Genomic DNA, 22,229 nt, shown 5'->3' with positions numbered 1-22,229 from the left:
AAGTCCATAAGTATGCTAATGTAGGTGCTTAGTGTGAAAGGAACTTGACGGTCGGCACAGAGCGCTGACCTCAACTCCACAAAAGACTTAGAGCAAAGACTGTGAGTCATGCTTTCTTGCATGTGGTGACAGTGGAAAGAAATGTCCAGTCTCAGGAGGAAACAGAAACATCACAGAAGCACGCCGTAGTCATGGAGTACGTTCTGTGAGAAAGAGAAACAAAGAATACACAAAGTGAATGACAGAAACAGTGTGGCCACTGTTTCTGTCCAGGAAAGACAATGAGATAACACGCAGCAAAGACAATCCACATAGCACACAATGTTGTGCTTTGTTGTCGACTCTAAATGTGACTCATCGCTCTATGGCACCACGACTATAAGGAGCGTTTTTCAATTAGAGCTGCAGTTAGCTATAAAAATGAGCGTCACAGATTATTTTTAGAAGACTTGCAAACAACTAAAGTGTTCGGAAGTAAGTTGTTCCTTACTTCCTTTGAGTAAGGAACAACTGAAACAGATGATGTGCAACACACTCCCTCTGTATTGCTTTTCAGACGTATTTGTGTTCCGATCTTGACAGAATCTCTACACAAGTTTCAGCTGTCATTAATTTCAGTTATCCTTGATGTGACCAACAGCTACTGCTACATATAAAACGCAGCCCTGGTATTTTAGAGGCGCATTCATAGTTGCCTCGTTTGAGGTAGGTCAAACGAGTCCGGATTACTGGTGTGAAATTTAGAAAACCGAGTCAGAGTTCTTCTGGTGCTGCAGGTGAACAAATAAAAAGTATTTTCCTCTGAGAGTGTGTGTGGGCGTGCGGGCGCGTGCTTGTGTAATAGCTGTATTACTAAACCAGATTATATTTTCTTCTTTGTCCTTGACATAGATTCCTGCAGCTGCGTTCGGCAGATTCCACCCCTGGACACAGTGTCCATGTTGCGTTCAACGTCTACCTGTCCGGTTCCCTGAATCTGCTGGGTCAACTTCCATTAACGTCCTCTGCTCAGTCTCTGCAGAGAGAGGATGCAAAGTGGGCAGCAGAGGATGGAAATAGATTTTGGTTCAAACAGCCCTCAGTTCCTCGCCTCAGACCATTTTGACTAATGAGCCCATATTGCTGAGGGGTTAATTCCCAAAAGGTGCACATGGAGAACGCCAGTTCCCCCTTCTCCTTGCCCCATTTTTCTGTCTGTGTGACTGCATGCCTGCATGTTTCAGTGTCTGCCCAGTGCACTGGGTAGCTTATTTCTTTTTAGGTCGCAATCCAAAATTAAAAGTAAAAAACGGGGTCTCCTATGCTGAATGACTGTCTCATGTTACATCCAGAAACATCAGCACAAAAGTTAAACTGCTGATCAAACCCCATCGAGGCACGATGTTTGTGACCCAAAATGTTGCTGCAGGACGAATCCAACTGAACTGGCTCCGAGTTCAACCTTTAACCCCGCATTGCTAAAGCTGATCAGTGGAACAATGATCACATGCTTTTCTGTGTGGAGTCAACCATTTGCTGTTCCTGGAATGGAGCATCACAAAGCCTGACCTTAGATAGTAAAAATTGACAAACAAACAAGGAAAAGTCCAGTTGGAAAGAGACGAGGACGACAACAGATTTGCAATATGTCTGATTAACCATTAGCAGACAGCCAAAGGTTGAGCTTCACTTAAAGATAAGCATAGGCAGGTCAGAGGTTAACATAACATGAGCTGCTGAGTCTAACACAATCCTATTTCACAAGATGTTCTCCTTGAATCTATACAGTTCTGAAGGATAACAAATTTCTAAAACGTACCTGGCACTAATGAGCTGATTGATTTTTGCTCTCTTTTATAAAACATATAGGGTATTGCAAGGTACAAGAAAAATAGAATAACAGTATTGTTAAAAACAGAGCTAAAAATTTGCATTTCTGTTTTGATTTTGTATTTGCTAAACAAAGGTGCATACTAGCAATCTGAATAATTCATTCACGTCCTTTTCCACAGAAAAAAAAGCACCTCCATCTGTTGGCTCCTATACATGTTTTAGGTTAAAAGATAAATAGTCGAAACTACATAATAAAGACGTGTTCAAATGTGAGCATCTGGAGTCACGTGAGTCCCAGTCTGCTGAAACTCGAGGGACTGCGGGCATGTTGTGACTCCATGGTCACTCAGAGTGTCGGCAGGTTGCCACGACCACCTGAATGTCTCCTTGGCACTTTTCCTGTCATTTTGCTGTAACGGACACGGCCAACAGGACACAGACCTCCCCTCACCTCACTCTGTCTACTGAAATAACAACTCGTTCTTTTTCGGTGTCTGAAAATGTAATCCATGTTTGCTAATATTCCAAAAGCTGCTCAGTCTCATGTGTATTCAAGAAAGAGAGAAGTTAATACATAAAGAAAAATCATTTCTCATATTAGGATTTCCAATAAAATGTATCTTCACTTAAATACGATTATCAAATTTCTAAGCACTTCTCTCTTAAATTTAACTGTTAGTTCATCTCTAAATTTACCTTTAGCTTTCAAAATGTGTCGTCTTATCAAGTTTGTTATCTCAAAATATCTTAAGACACCTTTACATTTTTAACGTACTTTTTTAGAGGTCCACAAAAAATATTTTTCATCTCTAATTTCTTCATTAAGTTCTGCAGATTTCTGCATTTCGCTTGCCTGTACAAGGTATTAGATTTCTAAATAAATGTTGACCCTTTTCTCATTTTTAGGAAGGGTTTTACGATTATTTCTTTTCATGCTTTTAAAACTAGTAGATATTTTGAAAAGCTGTCCAATTATGATAATTTGAGTTTAAGAAGAGAAATCATAAATTCTCAGTCGGAGCAATTCTGTGTAGATGCAGAAGTTTGCTTGACCTCTGCATTGTTTGAGAGAAAGAAATGATAAAAAGATAAAGGTAGAAATAAAAAATCTGATAACAAAAGACAATGAAATAGCAGATTTTCATTAGAATAGAATAGAAATTAATAGAATAATTGTAGAATAGAAATATTATGGAATAAATCAAAAAAAGTGCTTTTTTCTGACATACTTGCATTCCGTATTTCTGTCTAATCACACATTTACAACAGTTAGAATTTTTCCAATATCAGGAAAAAAGAAGGTCCTTATTTCTTCTGGAGCTTATTTTCTCTCTATGTGACTCAGCAGCTTATGAAAGCAGTCAGCTCTTACATAAAAACAGTCTCTGTCTCATTTTGTGTGCTTCATAGGCCTATTTTTAATTTGGTGGTATGAAATCATCAGACTCATATGAGATGGAAAATAAGCTGTAAGATATCTGTGGAAATTATTTGTTTTTTTGCCTTTTAACCACTTGAATGCTTGCATGCTCCACCCTGTGCTGCCACCTACTGTAGGGGGTGGGGGGTCATTTTAAACTCTTGGTCTCTCTTGAATAAGCTCTTTTGTATTTAAAATGGCTTCCCACTGGGCTAGAAACTGGATTAAACATGAGTTTCCATCCTCTGAACAAGCTTTTCATTCTAAAGATATTTAAATTGTGGTGTTTGACCCGGGGTGCAACACCTATTCCCGCCTCGTTTAAATGACAAGGATATGGTCTCAATGCAAATCACTCAGCATCCTGATTACTCAGCTACACCCACACAAGTTCCCATATTCAAGTTGGAAAAATTCTTTGAAGTTCCGGCCTCCAAAAAATTTTTTTTTAAAATGCTAAAATGTTTACACTTGAGTCACTTCTCTCAGCAAAACGACCAAAGCCAGAATTCCTTCTCGTGGGAGCCCAAATTACTGCCTATTCCTTTGCTTTCATGCACACGAAACACTCTCCTAATCTGATTTCTCTCAGTTGCATCCTGTGGCTCACACCAAAACACACCCCGGGAAGACTGGACCCTCGTCTGGTGTCGGCTTTGCCTCCATGTCGGGTGCAGAGAAAGGCTGGCGGATGAAGATTACCTCCTAATTCCCTCCCCGCGTGCTGTAAACTGACATTTATCCGTGATGCATTTTCTCTCTGTGAGTCTGTGGGGCTCAAAAGCTCCACAGACACATAAACACTTTCACTTGCACACAAGTTGAACACCTCCAATTAAAAGGGGGCTTCGTCAAAAGCTAAATCCCAACCCATGACTGGCCTCCCTTTCGTTTTAAGGGAGATCAAGTGCCTGAAAATCCTTCTTAGAGTGAGTAAACTTCTGCTGAAGTGGGGGTGAAATTACAGCTAAGAATGACCACTGGTAGGATGATCTGCTCGGAGAATCGTCCTTATTTCTTTCTCCCCGCCACCGAAAATGCCGGTAGGCATTTTTGAGGGGTTCTTCAATGTGACGGACACCTACAAGAGTTTCTTCTGACTCTGCCACCTGAAATTTTCAAAACCCCAGACCCAACATGACCAAAACACAGCTAATAGGAGAAGCTGTCCACAGCACTGAATCGATGCTGCATGCAGCCCACATCAATCAGCCAGCAGCAGCAGCTCTGTCCAAGATGCTGCCCACACACACACACACACAAATCCCCTCCAGGTGTAATTGCTGACCATCACACTCGGCAGTTGGACCACAGAGAGCTGTTTTAGACTGACAGCCTCTGAACCCACGGCCTCGGCGAATGCGTCACTCGACAACAACTGTGGCCCTTTTCTCCAAGCTATCAACCTCTGCATCAGACAGAATCAAGATAATGCACCGCCACCCCTAAAAGACCTTTTATGTGGGGGTCTAAAAGCTGTACAAAAGAGACCAAAATAGTTCCCCTTCACCCCATTAAAAGTCCTCTCATATCTGATTTCCATTAACTTATCAGTGCACAGGGAATTACAGGAGCTGAAACGAGGATTGTTTAAGGAGCAACATTTGAGTCTCACTCAGTTGGCCAACCTGTAATCAGAGCTGCCAGCCATAAGACTTAATATGAAACATGTGTCGCAATGTGCCCTTTCCTGAAACAAATGCCGTGCGGCATGATCTAAATGCGGACCAGTAATAATCAACACCTTACTGTGGTATCAACTTTAGTTGACCTGCACAAGTTCGGCCCTTTGTCTTTTGTTGTCCACCACTGCCCCCTTGTGGATTTGGATTAGGTTCAGCTACCATTTTATTAAACAGTATTGTTTGGAACCTGTTCGGCCAGTTTGAAGCCAGAGTGCTTCCTTGACATAAGCAGCTCCATGAATTACAATGTCACTGAAATGTTAATTTATTATAGTTATTCCACTCAAAGAAGATTCAATACACATAGTGATATATTTTCAGAGTTCCTCTTCATTTTGATGATTAGCACTACAGCACATAAAAACCCATGGCCATATCAGGCCAGTCAAGCACAGACAATATCGTTTGTCCTACACCAGGGTTACCTAAGCCCAGTATGAAAACTTTCAGATGCATCCTTTCTCCAACAAACTTGATTCGTTGGAGAACACCCACAGAGCTGAATAAACTCTGCGGGTCTTTAAAAAAAATTGCAAAACAGTAGATGACTAGATAGGGACATCGTGAGCTACATAAATAATCTGAATTGACGGTCAGTGACAGCTGAATCCTTCAGAGCCACAAATCACAAGATAAATGTCATCTCAAGGTATAAATAGAACATTTATACCTTCTATAAATGTTTCTATAAAAACATTTATAGAAGGTAAAAAAAAAGCTGATTTTAAGCAGCACATCCCTCATTCACTAAAATGACTTCTGCTTAGGTTGAAGTAGTGACAGAAGGTCACTACATAGCTGCATCTACTATATCAATATGGCCCATATTTTATTCAAAAGTGAGTAAAAAGATGACATATCCAAATGCAATAGTTTGTGTATAGAATCTGATGTTTGTTTGGTAAAGTACCGTGAGACATTTGCTGTGAATCTGTACCAAATTCATATTCACTAGTGTAAAACCTTTCAAAAAAAAAAAATAAAAATCCCCGTAACTCTGTAAAACAGGGGTCATCAAATCCAGCCTTGAAGGGGTGGTGTGCTACAACTTTTATTAGATGAGTCTCTGGTTCAACATACCTGAACAAAAGGCTGAATCACCTCCTCAGTATGCTGTCAAGTTCTCCGGAGTCCTGCTAATGACCTCACTATTTGACTCAGGTGTGTTAGAGCAGAGACTCACCTAAAAGTTGCAAGATGCCGGATCTCGAGGACTGGAGTTGAAGAACCCTTCTGTATAATATCAACATTTTTACAAAATACATAAGACATACTGGATTATACTGTTCTATTAGAATGCTGTTCTAAATTGTTTCAAAACAGAAAGTCGAAATACTGAAATATACTAAAGGTTTTAAATTACCCTCCTACCAGTAGGTCATTATATACCAAATTATAATTGTCTTTTTGTCCCCCCCCCTTAAGAACATCATAACATTTGGTCCATTAGATTTTACTTAAACCTTCAAGCCTTTTACATGCTTTTGAAACTAAGCAACCAAGGTACTTTTTATGTTTTATGCACCATTACCTTCCAGTCAATTTTTTTAATTTCACATTTTCCACAAGGGAAAATTTACCATGTATTGTAAAAACACAATTGTACTTAACTGCACACAAGACATATTTTTTTTAAAATTATGTTTCTGCCATTTTTGTGTGCCAGTACCAGATGAAATCCAATAGTAAAAATCTGTTTAAATTACAAGCATAAGCCTCTAAAAAATCTATACCCATCCATTAAAAGAGAAAGAATACTAGCTATACTGAGTTTTAGAAAATGTAATATTTGTGTTCAAGTTTATCAAGTCTAGCTAAACCTGTTAAATATGCTCACATAAACATAAAAGCTTCCAAAATCACAAACCACACTAGGTACATTTTAATACAAATTATAAAGCATTTATTAAATATTCTCTTTAACAGAATTACCACATATAAATTTTATTCTCCGCAACAGGTCAGGATGAAGTGGCAGTAAACGTCACCATGTGTCTGTCAGTCACGTGAAAACGGACTTCCGTGTGCTTCTCGCCCAGCCGAGTCACGTGTTCTGCCAATGGAGACCTGGAAAACGCTCAGACAACAGTGACTGTGGGGAGCACTGCATCACAATGCAGTGCAACAAATAGTACACACTTCCCCGGTTTACCTGGATTTTTCAATCCGCGGACCGGATGAGAACTGAGGATGTACGCGGTTTAGTCGTTTCCTCTGGACGCCGCCACGAAGAGCTCAGCAGCGCCCCCTACCGGACGGGCAGCGTCCAAAAGCGCCGCTGTGGGACAGATAAAGGCCCAACCATGAATCATGAAACAGACCACACAACATGAGCTGGGCTACAAATCAACACAGCACAAATGCATTCATCTCAGATTTACAATAGTAACTCTTCACACCTTCTTTCACATTTGCTAGTGATCAGTCATTGAGTCTGCACAGTTGGTCGGAGCAGTTCCACAGCGGAATGTGAACCAGTTCATTCCGGTTTCCAGGCCAAGTCGTAGAGCTCCTCAAAGTCTCGGAGTTGGTATTCCAGAATGTCCTCGAAGCAGGAGTCCAGAGCCGCGGACACGCTACTGGGAGAGAGATTCTCACAGTAGATGTGACCGGTTAATTCACCAGCAGCTGATTTTATCACGGTGTCCATCTTCATGTCTTCGTACACATTACTCATTAGATACTGCGTGGTGTTTCTAGGCGCCATCCCCCCGGCTGGTGGTGGATTCATACAGGCTGCAGCAACACGCTCATCATTCCTGGACCCTCTTTTTCCCTTTTTCCTCTTCTTCTTCCCAGAGTCCATAACAAACGGGCCGAGTTTAGCCCGATGTGCTAACCTCTGGTCTTGACTGGGGTGTTTCCGGGCGGCTGCGTTGTTTCGGTTCTGCTCGTAGGCCCATTTCGCCGCTCTGGGATCACAAAACTGCGTCCACGTAGCTGTAAATCCATGTCGCAGACACTCAGGTTTAGGGAATTGTGTGGTTTCAGTATCCATGATCTCTAAACACATTTCCTAATCGAAAAAAAAGCCACGAGAAAAACTGAAGTACCTGTTAGAGTTAGTTGATAGGTTTTGTAGCTTCTTTCAGAGACCAAATAAACTCTCGGAAATAAAAAAAATATTCCAAAACTGCTTGATATCAAAAAGTTCTCAGAAATACATCAGAAGTATATCAGATGTAACTTTACTTGCTCCTATCGGTTCCACTGCCGTGCCCTAGAGCCGCTACAGAGATATGTCTGCTAACGCCTGAACAACGTTGCATTTGATTAGAGGAAACCACCCCGTTCCTTTCTTTGGTAGCGTCGCAGAGTGGAGTGCCCCCTAGAGGTGTGGAGGAAGACAAACACGCCAAGAGTTTCTGTCTGAAAACCTCTAACTGCCGATTATCCTTGAATCCTGCAGGACTATTATCATTTCAGCGTTTATTTGCATATAATATTCACCACACTGCAAGGGTACACAACTAAATTAATTAGCATATCATCATCAAAAAGGTAGTTATTTCAGAAAATATATTCATATACTGAAACTTTTTGTATTTTGCGAATTTGTTACTCAGAGTAATGTATGTAACGTGTTTGTTTCTGTGGTTTTGGTAGAGACCATCACGGAAAGAAAACATTATTAATCAGATTTAGAATTTAGGCAGCCAGTGCTTTAAAAGCTATCCCAAAGTGTTGTACAATTCTTTTGTGTTTAAGCCTCAGCTGTACTGGAGACATCTAATCTGGGTTTAGCAGAAAAATGACTGCACAGTTGCTTTGGACTCCAAAGTTCTGTTTTCATAAAAGTCAAGTTTGTGTTTCTATAGTTTGGAGGAGAAGTGAAAGAGGACAGAACCCAAGATCCGTGAGTTCTTGGTAAAATTTCAAGTGTTCTCTACTGTTTTATTATGCCCACAAAAATCAAGCGGTAAATAGCGGTTCATGTTATGCTCATCATGAACCGCTAGATGGCAGACTCCCATAATAAAATACATGATGAAGAAGTCTGTGATTGCTGCAGAGGGGAAGAATGATAGAAGCGCATTGTGCTCAAATCCTGAATGTCTTGCAGACATATGTTTTCCTCAAGTATATACCTCAAGTATACTCTGAGTATATTTGGATATGTCCCAGAGATCATTTGCATAAAAGTGTTTTGTAATATGATTGGAAGTGGCTAAAAATGCAGATTTTAAACTGTTTCCTTTAAAAATGCTATGTTAGTTACTTACTTTTATGAATTACCATAACTGAAATCTACTTCTTTTTTTTAAACATTTTAATACTTTGTTATAATATTGTAAGTAGACTTGCAAGTTCATTTAGAAAATTACTTGTAGCATGCTCTTTACTAGATTGCAATGTATTTACAAAATCACAAGACAGAATGTTGAGAACTACTTTCATATAATTACACGACATTCTAAAGCATGTCATATAGTGCAATACCTGCTTAAATTACTAAAGATGTGCATTTCGAAATCAAAAAGCTTCTATGAAAATCAAACTATTCTCAACGGACAAAACTGAAAGAAAACAATCATTTGCGTATAAGATGCAAATGATTGCATTTCAGATGCAATCATTTGCACAGATGAATCAAGTATGAATCATTTGCACATATGAATCAAGATATTCTTAGAAACGATCAAAAATGGCCCACAACTAGCCTCAAGGATAAAGCATTTCTTTGTCAAAAATGGTAGAGATGTAAAACAACACATTAGTGTAAAGATTTGTAAAAAAAAAACAAAACAAAACAAAGGGCACATCTTTGGAACCAAACATAAATATCTAAAAAGAAACAAAATAATCTGAGTATGCGTTACTGCAATCAGACAGGTGAAACTGATCCAGAACACTGTCGCTCACATTTCCTAAACTCCCTTCATGCTTCATGCAGCGCAAAGAATACACTATAAGATATATAGTGTATTTTGTTGTATCAACCTTGCAGACGACTCAGCTCTTCTGGTTCACGTCTACAGATCCCCAGATTCAAAACCAAACATGGAGAAGCACCATTCAGTTTTTATGTTCCTTTAATCAGGAACAAACATCCCCAAAAAACTACAAATCTCCTGAAAGACTCAGTTACTTTAAATCAATGATTAAAAAAACAACAACAAAAAAAACCACATTTGTTAAGAGCTGCCATTGATTCCTAACAACTGGAAAATAGATTCATTTTGGTCTGAATTACAACTTTTCATGATTTCTCCTCATTCTGCCGCTGAAATTCAATGTTTGAAAAGTAGAAATAACCCTGACTCTGTGGTACTGAAGTGGAAGACGACTCTCAGGATCTGTATAGCGGATCTGGTTTCGCTGCAGGAATGATTCAGGAGAAGGTTCTGTGTAGTTCATGATAAGCGTTGGATCCCTTTGACTTCTACAAAATCAGAAACTACAAAATGATACCAGCAGAATCCAAAAACAGTCTCGATTGAAAACAGAGCACCAAATAGGTTCTCCTGTACAATTAGTACCTCATTGGATTGTACCTCATTTTTAATAGCATTAAACAGGCAAAGAGAGAATGCAATCAGAAGATTGGACATTGTTCTGGACTGGCAAAAAGAAAGCAGGTTCATAGCGCTCATGGAGACTGGGGGATCTGAATATTTATCTGATCATTCAAAGCACATTGTGCTCATCGCCAACAAAAATGTCCTTATTTGTTGAAGATGAGATATCTACTCATAAAACTTCAACACAGTCCATAGATTAGATAAGAGTTTTAAATTGGACTTTAGTAAATTCTACCAGATATTACTACAGCAACGTGTAGTAATATCACGTAGGTCTACAGTATACATTTGCTAAAGAGTGCATGTGAAAGGAAGAAAATGAAACATGGATGTGATGGGTTTTACTTTTCATTTTTCCCTCCAATGCACTAGTTTGTGTTGGTCTTCAAACTGCAATGAAATACAAATAATTAAGCCTTAAACACCAAACAGAGAGAAGCAGTATTCAGCTCTACTGTATGCTCTTCTAATCTGGAACAAACTTCCCAAAAACTGCATAACTGCTGAAACTCTGAGCTCCTTCAAATGAAGGCTACAAACCATTTTTTTTTTTGCCTTCGATTAAAAATAAATACAGATTGATTGTAGTCTGTATTAAAATGTTTCTTTATCGTCTTTTGTTATATCAATGCAATTATGTGATGCTTGTCTGACGTTTAACGTTTTCATCATGTAAAACACTTTGAATTACATTGTTGCTGCAAAGTTCTGTGTACAAATAAATTTGTATTGTTATGCCTGGTATATAACATGGAAAATATGTTTCCCAGTGGAGTTCAAAGTTAGAACATTCTACCCTCTATAACAAGAAATTACTTGCAGAAATATACAGTCTCTGACATGACCGACTTTCACATTCAGCTGTGAGATATTTGAGGTTTTTCAAGTCATTCTAAAAGTATAAAGATCTGAGATTTGTCTTGTTTGAAACTTTCTGTCGCTTGCTTACCAGGAATTTTACAAGGCTCCAGTTCTGCTTTTCATATTTATTTTTGTGCCTCTTTTGGAGAAAAACAGAAATCTTTAAAAAGTAGATGGTCCTACAGTGATATAAAAGTCAAACAAATTCCTTTTGAGTCATGAGGGGTTTTTTTGCAAAATTATGTCTTCAGCATATTTTTTTAAAATTCAGCTCTGACGCAGATGGTACTTATAACCATCTGCATCACCTTCCTAAAACAAAACACTAAAACAAACACAAAACACGGACTTGGTTTAAAATGTATGTTCATTGGTAGCTGATTTCAGATGAGGAATGCAACAGCTGGAGTTATTCTGTTCAGACTGTAACTCGATTGGAATCAACATTGAAATAATGTTGAATACATTATAATTTTTTTTTTAAATTTCAGGTCAATAGCTTTAAATCACCAACTGGGCAGTAGTGTGGGGTTTAAATGTGCTGGGTTTTGTGCTCCGGTGAGCTTCTCTGAATTTTCGAATGACAGGAAGTACGTTGTGCCAGAGTAAATATTTGGAGGAATCAACAAGATTTAAAAAGTAGTGACTTCCGGAGTAAAATGTTATTTTAAAGATAAGAGTTGCTTTGTTTTTAATCTGCTGGACAACCCCCCCCCCTCCAAAAAAAACAAGGGAGATTTGTCGTTGCCTCTGACAAATAACCACAAGACAGAAAATGAAGGAGAACTTTGCACTGAAAATTGTCAAAGACTCTTGGGTGTTGTAACAAATGGAACAGGAAGGCTTAGTGTATCCAGGATGCATGCAGTTCTGTGGATGTCCTTGTTTGTTCCTTTGTTGCTGTGTGCATTGTTGGGTTAAAGTAATACTTACAGGAACTTGGCCCATTTTACATTTCCTCTGCGATCAGGATGGGAGCAGGACACTCACACACACAATCATCTGGTTCATCAAGCATACTTAGAAACACTCCACAAAGCAGACTGCGCTCTAAATGAGACGATAAGCACATTTTGCTTACACAAGTTGAACATTGCTTATTTAATAAATAATATTTACATGTTACACAGAATCAGAGTAATGAGTCATCACCACCTCAGTTCTGCAGTTACCATACAATCTTTAACACCGCCCTAACACCCCATCCAGTTCACAACCTTTAATATACACACCATTGGAAACATGTCTTCCTTTTTCCTGCTTGTTCTGACTTGTGCCATTTCAGCAAGTGCTGTCTGCTTTTTTCCAAGGAAATCCAAACTAATCTTTCAAAAACGCGTGAGTGCTTCTCAGTGACTGGAAGCTGGAGGTCAATTTTACTAAGCAGAACTAAGTTTTTATCTAAGTATTTGTTTAAGTGTGCATAACCTTAAACAAATTACTTAACCGAGCCACATTTTAATTTGATTTCAGCCTTCGGGCTCCTTTGGTAGAAGGGTGTCATCATCCCTCATCTTGGCCATGAAGTATGGAAACAATTCAGTTGTTTATATGAAGGCATGTGTGGATTCACTGTTCTGCTAATTTTAAGCCTTGTTTGTGCCTGTCATGTTCTGTGTTTTCCGTGTAATTATTTAGAGTTTTCTGTGTCCCCGAGTCTTCGTGTTATCCAGTCGTTTAAACGGTTGCTACCGGCGTCGGGCCCTGGCTTCTGCTCGGCCGTGCTGCCCGTTGGTTGGACTGTGTTCTCTTTATTAAAATCATTATTCATCTTACCTGGGTCTACAGCGTTTGCCTCACCACCTCAACACCCGCAACGCATGACAGTGCCCTCTGGGTTGGAAAAGGTTTCCATATTTACCTGCTGTTGAGGACTTCTATTTTTTGTATCTGTCTTGCAGATGGCTGAGGGTTTTGGGTCAAAAGCCGGTGCATAGAATTAGTCAGGAGTTCACCAAAAGTCTAGATTCATCTAAGCATAAGTGAGTTGAGAGCATGTTTCACTTTGGATATGGTGCTCTTTTGGTTGTGTTGGTTTTTTTTTTTTTTGGATTTGTGGTCGAAAGTTCCAAATTTGGTTTGCTCCCAGTTACCAGGGGACTCCAGTGGTCCCGTTTATGCTCACACAAAAGGGAAAATGCTATAAGGAATGAAGTATTTATCCGATATGACATCGAGCCTGGCAGCCTGGTAGCACTTTCCATAAATTGCCCTGGCAACTCACAGAATGTTCTGTTGGTGGGTGATCAAGACTCAGAAATGGTCCACTTAAGAGATTGCTTATTGACATTCACTGAAAGTCAGCTTGGATTTATGCATATTGCTGCAGTGTGCATGCATTAGACAGATGAAAAATTGGTTTAGTTTTGCCCAATTTAGCTGTTTCCAGACAAGGTAAAACTCCTTCATGAATTCAACTAAAATTGATTAAGCAATTTTTTACTTTTTTGTTTTTTTTACACGAATGCATAAACTCACAACTTGTTAAATGCATAATAAGCATATTGTCATAACTAGCTCTTTCATCTATAAAAAAAGAAACATTTTCCCCCTTGCACATTCTGTTTGTTTTTTTTTTCACGTCTAAGAGCAGTGGAGGCTTTTTTTCACAGAAAAGATGAAAGTCATGATGTAAAAATGTGATTTGATAATCTGAAATTTACAGGCGTGACAAAACAAACAAAAACAGTAAGAAATCGTTTTTTTCTTTTGAGTGCTGTGTTCATGTACTGGCACATTTAAATTAATCAAGATGAGATGGGCTTCTTTCTTAAATACATGTATTTATTTGTACATTTATTTTAATTCATCTTCAGTGTAAAAATAAGGACTGTGTTGTTGGGAAATTTGTCATGATGAACGTGATTTTTGTTTTATGCTTCTTCCTCCTTCTCGTACTCAGAGCAAGAGAGGAATCCTTTCCGCTCTGATACTTGTTGCTATGCCAACGGAGTGACCAGCTCTGTACAATATCACAGTTGTTCAGTCAGCAACCGTTGTGACGGTTTCTTTTTAGGGAGATTATACTTGGAAACCCTCTGTGCATGTTCCATTCATTTCGCCCCTTGTTTTCTGGTCTTAGCATGGCTCCAGTCTGTACGCCCACGGACCACCTGCTGCACCGGCCTGCGCTTCCATCTATCACTCTGACGAATGATTGGCTCTGACGGTGTATTAATGTGTCTCAAACGTGGGTTAAAATCTGCATGCAGAAAAGGAATTTGGGATTTTCTTTTTGAAGAACGTGTCGTTGTACTGTACATTTTTGTTAGCAGCCTCCATATGTACAGTGCAAAGCCGAGTGTGTGTGTGTTTTGTGTGTGTGTGTGTGTGCTGGTGTGAGGGTGGGAAAAAAAAAATCTCTCTCTAACAATTCCAGCTCACTGTGCTGTGACCGTGGCTCGAGCAGGATGTGGCTAATGAGAACTATAAATATCCTAGAGCAGACCAAGCTGACGCTCACAAGACCACTGCTTCTGCAGACGCACACACACACACACACACACACACACACACGCCCACGCACGCACCAGTTCAGTCTTAGTCCTGCTGCTCCTCCCATAGGACAAGAGGGCGAGGAAGAAAGTGTTAGAAATCTCTTCAGAAGTCTGATGCAGACCACCTACCCGCATCTCAACCCACACTGGCCACTGTTTGCCAGGATGAGACCCGCACACCTTCCAGCCTCAAATAACAGCAACGTGTGGGCGTTCAGACGGTTCGGTCAATAACTGCGACGGCGTGATGAACAATGGTGATTCAAAGGGAGGGAGAGAACAGAGCCGTGGGTGGAGGGGAACCAGAGCGTACAGGAAAGAGAAAGGCTTAAGCATTAATTTAGGTGTCCCTTTTTGAACAAACACAGGAGCATAATTTCAAAAAGGCAGAATGAGACTCTCACAGTTTAATAACCTTCCTAATAAAACGCAGCACTGTATTTACACAAGAATATCTAATAATACTACATACGTCTTATTGCTTTCATTTCAAAACAGAAATCCAAGTTGCTGATAGTGTGCCGGTTGTTATAGGGTTACATTAATGCCATATATACTGTATATCACTATAGCAATATAGAACAAATTTTTTGTGCAAAATGTAGCCCATTTTGTGCCGTCCTCAGCCAGACTGCAGTGGGCTGCTTAACAGACAGATCACAGCTGGAGCTGTAGATGTGCAACCACATCCCCTCGTATAGTTAGAGTTAATCAACATAAATTCACATCAAACCACAACAGATCCACTAGGCCATGTGGTACTGATGCACGCCAATTCATGTTCATCACTCAGCAAGGATATTAAGCATTTTTCCTCCGTTGAGGGATCAGTTATGTCTAACTGTTCTGTGTGTGCTACATACAAATTCAAGATAATCTATGCCTAACTAAGAATCTGCTTAAATCAAAAATGAGTGTTTTGTTTGTACTTTTGGATATGAATTCTGACGCTGGAAGTTGACAAGACGGATTAATTGTATGTCTTTGGATGCCAAACTGATTCGTTTGTATGGGGAAAAAGTGTTTTTAAAAAAAGGAGCAGGGTGCAGCTTTTCTGTGAATACTTGTTGCTTACTGCATGGGCTCAGCCCCCTCCTCCAGTGTAGCACAGTGATGTGTTGTTGAGACGGGATGCAGTGAAGGCCGGGAGCCAGTCACGACCGAGTAAATTCTGTAGACCAATAAATAAAGAGAAACATCAAGAAAGGAGAAAAAGTTGAAAGCGGTAAACTTGTGTGCCTTTTCTTTTCTTCAGATCACACGCTCCGCTTTTGACAGTTTGCATAGACTCTCAGTTTAATCTGATATAAACTTCTGCGCACATATAATTGAATTAGTATGATATGGACGGTCTTCATTTGTCTTCAGCGTCCCAATTACCGAAGCTTTTAAAGTAATTGGGGATCTCGATCAAACCATCTCATCTTATCTTTTACACTGGTGGCTCAAGCCATAAAAAGCTTACTCAGTTACTGACAAGGGAGATTGATTTTCATTGGTCAGGGAGTCAATGAGTCAGCAACATGACAGGGTCAGTCACTAGTTGTGCTGACCTGTAGCTGTGAATTCGGTTTGCAAACTCAGAGGGTGTGAAAACAAATGTACACGTTTCATATCACATCTATCAATGCCTCCAAATTCCTATCCTCAAAAAATATTCTTCACATAATATTCTTTAAATTACTATTACTTCTCTTCCGTGTGCCCACGTCTTCTTGTTAGGACACTGTTTTGCTTTTTTCTGCCACAAGCAGTGAATTTCCAAATTGGCTCAAGTTGTACTGCAGCCTGTAAAGCTCACATCCGTCTGCTCCACTCAGATGCGCCGCATGGGCCATTTCCAAATTACCCATCACCCATTGGAATGCGTCCCTGAGGCTTTTTGCTACCATCCCCCTCCACCCTTTGACTTGGCTGTGCCTTACATTATAGACTGAAAGAGGGAGAAAGTTGGCATGCCATCAGGAAAGAAGCCAGAACCCAGAAAAAGACAGATGCCCTTCTACTTCTCTGTCTCTCTCTCTCTTTCTCTTTCTCTCTCTCTTTCTGCTTGTACATATTGAAAATGAAACCCTTCGGTTGTCATCAGATGATGTTCCACTGAATTTGCAGTTAGCAGCATGCATGAACAGGTCTATTTTCTTAATCTTCTGCTTCTGTCATAAAAAAAAAATCATACCCCGTCTCAATTCCCAAAAGGATCGCTAAAGGCAGGTTTATTGCTGCACCAAACTCTGCCCATCAAGGATTTATAGGGATCAACTTTTCATGACTAACACATTTAAGTTCAAATGTATTTTGCTTTATACGCTCATCTAGAAAAAAGCGAGATCATTGAAAAGCACAGACTAAGTGAAGCAGTGGACTGGCGGTCCCCTCTTTCAGATCATCCTTATCATTCCTCCATTGAAGGCGTTACAAGTGACGAGCAAATCCTACAGGGTTTCAAAGTGCAGCCCTGCGTCCTAATTGGCTGTGGGACCCTGCAGTGGGATGATGAGACCTGACATTAGAGGCCTATGGGGAAACATGTTTTTATTTACATATCCTAGAGCCTCTCTTTGAGGTTATCTCCCTCATGCCTTCTTCCCTTCAGCATTGAGAGAGAACAGAGAGCTCAGGCGAGGCCACTGCATCTACCACCAAAAATAGTCCCACCAAAAATGGTGGGTTGGCATACTCTGATAAAGGGCATGCATATCATTAATCCAGTTTTTTTTCATTTGGATTATTCTTTTTAAGAAATGAAAAACAAATGTGTAGACATAGTTCAGCTTTATTGTGATCACAGAAGTTTACTGTACAGCCATTCTGCTCTGTAAATACACCAGCCCAAATGAGTCTGAACACAAAAACACCATAACCAGTAAAAAAAATAAAAATGCAGCTGTCTAAAATCAAACCTCTTATTTATCTCCTATCTAATACAACCTCCAATGGAAAGCTTATCTGCCTCTAAGTCAATTAAACTGGCTTTATTACACATTCAGTTTGAGTAATAAATCTTCATCATTGAGCATAATATTTATGTTAGGTTTTTAAAAGAAACATGGTTGAATGAAAACAAGGAGACACCTACAATATTTCAGTCAGTGCCTCTGAGTTACAATTTTCTAAGCGAAAGATGTAATTATCTGACTCGCCAGGTAAAAGACAAAGGATCTTATGTCATTAACGTGAGATATACATCGTAATTCTGCACCAGAAGAAGCCATACACAATGAGTTAGAAAATTAGATTAGACTCTAATCTAATTTTCCAGAATTTTCTAATCTAATACTTCCAGAAAATTGTAAAACTGAGTTCCTGATAGTCAAGGCTAAAAGCCCTTATAACAATAAGTGAAACATTTATTATTTCTAGTCTGGATTAGAACTTTTTGTTACTTCTTTACCTTCTGCCAGTGCAATATACTAGTTATCTTTTGTTTAATTATGTTTTTATTATGCAAATCACTTTGAACTGCCTTGCTGCTGAATGTGCTGCATAAACAAGCTTCACTCGACTTAAAATCATTGGTTTAAGGGTTTATATAAAGTTACAAACATTAAAGTTGGATGAAATGCGACATGAAAGTAGCTGTGCTTTTTTTTTTTTTTTTTTGGACTTGAGAAAACCCAGATGACCAACAGCAGGAAATGACATGACCTCAAGACGTCCGTAGGAGAGACAGCTGATTCAGCGTCGCTTCTGGTGAAATCGGGTTTATTTGAAGAAGTGCCTTACGTAATAAAACGTAATGCAAGCGAAAACAAAACAAAAGCATTACATTGCAGTGGCAGAATAAAGAGAAGAAATCAAAAGTTGTAATCCAGACTTGAATTAATCTATCTTCGTGTGTGAGATTATAAAGTCACAGGTTGGCTTGTTAATTTGTCTGTCATGGTAAATGGCACCCGCAACACTAGACAGCGTGACGTCAATTTCAGAGACCTTGGCTATATTTAGACCTTCACTGATAATCATGTCTAAGGTGTGTCTATGGCTGCATGTTGCCTGTTCATCATGTTGAGTAAAACAAGTTTTGGAGAGTATCATTTTGTTTTTTTCCGCCACCCGTCTGTCTTGGATGGTGTCAGTATGGATGTTGAAATCTCCCTCAATGGGTTTTGACTTTGATTCCCAAATACTTAAGAGTCAGATTTTCCCAGGAATGGCTAATGAACTCAATTAAAAATGACCTGACAGAGCTAATGTTTAATAAAGCAATTTAAGTAACACAGTGACTAATATTTCTTCTGTGGACTTTTGAGCTTGATAAAATATAGATGTCGGGTTTAAAGGCTGTGTTGTCCTCCTATTATCATGTTCCTGTTATTGCAGTGGGATATTACAGGATTTTCCTGCCCAAAGTAATCAGCTATCTGTAATAAATGTTGATTAGGACTGTTAAATCACTGCAGGAGATTTCAACATCCAAGACAGAGGAGCAAACGAAAATAAAACAAACAAAACAACAATATGACACGCTTCGGCTTGACTCGGCACGTAAAAACCTGCTAACTGTCACCCTCAAAACACTTACAAGTAAGTCAGTGGGTGCATGAAGGCAATGGTGTCATGACAGTGTGAACAGCCAACACAAGCACACTCTGAACTTGATGCATTCATACATCTTTGGCAGAAAGGAGACTTTGAAATACAAATATTTGATTGAACATATGAGTACATTACAGATATGTTGTTATGCCAACTTTCCAGACCACTTAGGTCTTCCAATTCAAGTCTAATGTGCATCCCCAGAATCAGAGCCAAACATGGAGTATTAGCATCCAGCTTCTTCGCTCCTCTAATCTGGAACGAGCTTTCAGAAAACTGCAAAAACTCTGAAAACACAGTTGTTTGTAATCGAGGCAAAAACCCTATTAGCTTGGAGCTGCCTTTAATTAATCACAGCTGGAAAATCATAAACTGAAGTCTGTGTTTAAATCTGTCATCATTTTACTTTGAATCTGCAAAGCACGGCCATTATGGACTGCTCAGCCTTCTATTACAGACTCCAAGGGGTGTGATCTGACCATCCAAAAATAATGTTTACCAGGAGTTTCCTGACAGGGCATGACTCTCCACATGTCCAGAACTCACTGAAAGCAGTCTTTCATACAGGTGCAAGAGTGTGCTCTCAAATTAAAATAAGTTGCCAGTTCAAAAACAAGGCTACATATTTGGAATAGAGAAAAGTATTTAGAAAATCAGACAAGCTTGAATCTAACATTGATTTGCTGAATCTGTGTATAGAAGTGTCAATAGAAATATTAAATATTCATGTATCTAATATATTTTTATCCACAGTGAGGTTTTTGATATTGTTTGCTTTGAAATGATCATAAAACTCTGGCATAGCAACAGAGGTGTGTGAAAACCTTTGTTTTGGTGACTACTGTCAAGAAAATCCGAGCTCATCCCACTTCCCCATGCTGGAGATTTTAGTTTAACAGTAATAATAAATAAAGTTATCTTTAAAATGAATCACTCAAGTGACATCAAGGCCCAGCAGTAGACTTAAGTGTCAATAAAGTTAGTTTAACAGTAATAATAAATAAAGTTATCTTTAAAATGAATCACTCAAGTGACATCAAGGCCCAGCAGTAGACTTAAGTGTCAATAAAGTTAGTTTAACAGTAATAATAAATAAAGTTATCTTTAAAATGAATCACTCAAGTGACATCAAGGCCCAACAGTAGACTTAAGTGTCAATAAAATAAATCTAGTTGTGTGTGTTGTTTTTGTCTCATGCAAACTTTGCTTTAATTCTACTTTTTTCTATCTAATCATAAGAAATCATAGTCAGTCAGAGAGAGTCATTAAACAGGAAAAGCAGGTTTCCTGGAAAAAGAGGAAGTAAGTTTCCAGCCTGCAGATTTATAAAAATAGCTGAGACTATTCCTTATTTTAAAGCATGAAATCTAAACATTTTTGAGTAATTTGATAAGATTCAAAGTAAAATACTTATATTAATATTGGTTTACTTGTAATAATACTTACACTTATATTTGTGGGAACACTTACAAGAAAAACAAGTAACTAACTTTGGTATCAAATAATTAGAATCATGGATTATTCTTGGTTTCTTTTCAGAAAAACATCTGTAATAACTCACATTAAGATTATAATAAGAATAATTAATAAGTTATGGTTATAAAATTATAAATGAATGATAGATCAGAGAAGCTGAAGAAAATAAATGTGATATAAGTTATGGTTATAAAATTATAAATGAATGATAGATCAGAGAAGCTAAAGAAAATAAATGTGATATAAATGTGATTTTGACATTGAACTTGAAATGGTGTAAAAGGTGTAAAACTGCAATTAAACATCACTGATATGTTCGAGGTAGATGGTAGGTGAAAGGTCGTGCAGGCAAGGGACACAGGAGATTGAGCAACCCTGAGACATTAGCACAGACATCATGACATGATGTCTCTTAAGACAGTGATGGATATGAGATCATCTGTCTAAGCAGTGGATAAACCCTATAAAAGGTGGGGGCAAAAGAGGAACCTTTGGTTGGATCCTCCGGGCAGCTTCGAGCCAAGATCGAGATGGACAAAGAACTCTGCAGCTGAAGAAGAGCCGGGGCCACAGAGCCGAAGACTGTCCTGCGCATGGGGACCAACCCGTCTGGCCCACAATCTGTGGCTTCGAATCGCACTTCTCTCATCGGCTGGGTTCTGACCCCAAAGACAAAGATGAAGGCAAAGACAAAGAAGAAGAACTGGTGCCTTTTTTCCTGCCAGCACCAAGTCCTGTGTGACCTCAGCATCCATGCGGAGAGGAGGCTCATCAGACCTGCGGAGATCCTGGCCTTCATCGATCAACATCTTCCTCCTGTTGCAGCATCTTCTTCATCATCAGGCCAGGTCTGGTGTCAGCAGTAGGGAAAGATAGATTAGATGATTGATTTTACTTATTTGATTATTTCTACTACTGAATTAAGCTGTACTGACCCTTGCAAAAATGCCTTACTAATAAAATATTTAGCATAAAGAAAATCTAAAAGATGTTGTGGACATTCAGTTAATGAGTCACCTTAAAGTTCTTTGATGGTTGTAAAATAGCTGTGATGTTTGATTCTGGAGAGGAAAAAGTGGAAAATGTTTTTAGGTTGCTGGTAGCCCATATTTAAAACCTCATCCTTGGGACTCGACCGAGTCACTAAAACCTACCTGGTTCAATAACAAATGCAAGTTGCAAAATAGAGAACGAGCGACCGTTAACAGGTGTGCTCTGTGAAACTAGTTGGCTGTAGGCTGCTCAGTCTGGCTAATTCACAGGGGGAAGAAGGGTGGGACACCTGGATGTTGGCCGTCAGAAACCAGGTGAATCGTTTCTCGAAACCAGCTTAAACAGAGTTTACTTCAGTTCTGGACAGGGTAAATCCCAGCAGATTTAGGAAACTCAATTGACCCGTTAGAAGGAGAGCTGGTAG

General features: G+C 39.2%; 1 long non-coding RNA gene across 1 annotated transcript; it reads right to left on the bottom strand.

Annotated features, from left to right (window-relative positions):
- Nucleotides 1–6,793: 6,793 nt before the first annotated feature.
- LOC114141475 (uncharacterized) lies at nt 6,794–8,187 on the bottom strand. Its single transcript, XR_003594845.1, has 2 exons — nt 7,317–8,187; nt 6,794–7,195 (listed from the first exon to the last, which is right to left on the bottom strand). It is a non-coding gene; the product is annotated as an uncharacterized LOC114141475 (long non-coding RNA).
- Nucleotides 8,188–22,229: the final 14,042 nt, after the last annotated feature.

Source organism: Xiphophorus couchianus, unplaced genomic scaffold (genome assembly GCF_001444195.1).
Source record: "Xiphophorus couchianus unplaced genomic scaffold, X_couchianus-1.0 Scaffold1000103, whole genome shotgun sequence".
NCBI classification, from domain to species: Eukaryota; Metazoa; Chordata; class Actinopteri; order Cyprinodontiformes; family Poeciliidae; genus Xiphophorus; species Xiphophorus couchianus.
This window is presented reverse-complemented; position numbering and strand designations above follow the sequence as displayed.